Here is a 1843-nt window from a genome sequence, read left to right on the forward strand (position 1 = left end):
TGGTAGCTATTGAAAATGGTACTTTCCTTATTTCTTTTTCAGCAATCTCTTTGCTGGTGTAGAGGAATCCAACTGATTTTTGGATATTGATCTTATATCCTGCCATGATGCTAAATCTCTCAATTAATTCCAGTAGATTTTTGACTGAGTCTGTTGGATTTTCTAGGTATAGGATCACATTATCAGCAAATAGGGAGTTTGACTTCTTCCTTACCAATATGGATGCCTTTGATTTCCCTTTCTTGTAGGCTGGCTAACTTTCAAAACTCACTTATTCTTCCCAGTCTAACCCACATCACTGACTGGCTAAATCCATTACCATTCATACTCACAGTGACCCTAGACTGGGTGGAGGCAGGTAATGATCTTGGCTTGCTGAAAGGAAACCTCCTCAAAACCCTTTCTTATGTGTGTCCTTTCACGTAGGAAAAATTTTCTTGGAAAACATGGTCTTACAGTGGCATGGTCCAGAGGGCTCTTTCATATATTTTCCATCTTCCCCTTGGCCACTGGGTCCTTGCTGGGGCCAGAATCTCTGGGGACCTGAACGTGAGAATTGTGTAGGCTCGGAGAGCAAACAGTGTCTCTCCTCCCCTTTCTGCTCATAGCCTGACTTCTTCCCATGATGTGGACCACACTTTCTTACCTGGGTACTTCTGTCATCATTGGTAAGGCCTTCCACTCTTATCCTCTGTGCAGAGATGACCTAGAGCCCTGGTTTCTGCATCCTCAAGGGGTGAGGGTATAGGTGATGAAATAAGCAAGAGGCATTCATTCACACTAACAGTTACAAACTGGTAGTAATCCCTTCCTTATTTCTCCCCTCTTCTTATCTGTTAATGAATGATATGGTGTCTTCTGATTATCAAAGGACTCAAATGGAAATATGTAGTGTGGAGGAAGGGTACTTTTACTCCTGAGTTATCAATTAGTACAAAATTAGACATGACTTCAGGCTATTTTGAAGGAAGTCCTGAGTATCTACTTTAAGAATGTAAAAGCACTTACAACAGGCCCTAATACTAATGTTGTACCAGTACTATTATTAAGGGAATGTTAGAATAGCACTGATGATTTCCCTTCAAATTTTTTTTTCTGAGCAGCAGTCTCTATGACAACTTGCAGTCAGCCAGGGCTCTGGTCTGACCCTTGCCTTCTTATCCATTCATTCCATCAACAAGAATTTACACGGTATTTGGGTGAAGAGAAGGGCAATGTACCAAATGTGAGTCATCAGTATGGTGGCACTGAGGAAGACAAAGACAGAGAGAGGTACACGGGAGGTAAAGACAACAAAGATGAACCCTTCTGCACATACAGTACCGCGTTGTCAGTGAAGGCAAACATGGGTATACGGGTAGATAGATGGGTGGACAGGTTGAACTAGTAGGTATGTCTATGAAGTAGGGAGTGTACCCAAGACCATGTATAGGTTGGCTCAATAGTCCTATAAGGGTATTTGTATGATCTGAATTCCCAGATGTATAATACAGCTGACAAGAGGCAAGGTTGTAGTCACTTCTCCATCACAGCCAGCTACCCAGAGGGACCGAGTAGTTGAACCTGTGGCCTTGGGACCATAGTCGCAAGGGACATCAAGTTCAATTGGCATAACATACTACACAAAACATTGTTCCAACTCCTACTTTGGCAAGTAGCAACTGGGGTCTTAAAAGCTTGCAAGCTGCCATCTAGATGCAATGATGGGTGTCTCCTCATCTAGAGCAAAGAATAATGAAGAAAACCAAAAATTCATGGAAACAATTAGCCCTAGTGACTGGTACATCATCCGACCTGCAGCCTATATGACTATGAGACCAGAAGAACTAGATGGTGCCTGGCT

This window comes from Orycteropus afer, unplaced genomic scaffold, assembly GCF_000298275.1.
Source record: "Orycteropus afer afer isolate SDZICR_OR568_19922 unplaced genomic scaffold, OryAfe1.0 scaffold00292, whole genome shotgun sequence".
In the NCBI taxonomy this organism is placed as follows: Eukaryota; Metazoa; Chordata; class Mammalia; order Tubulidentata; family Orycteropodidae; genus Orycteropus; species Orycteropus afer.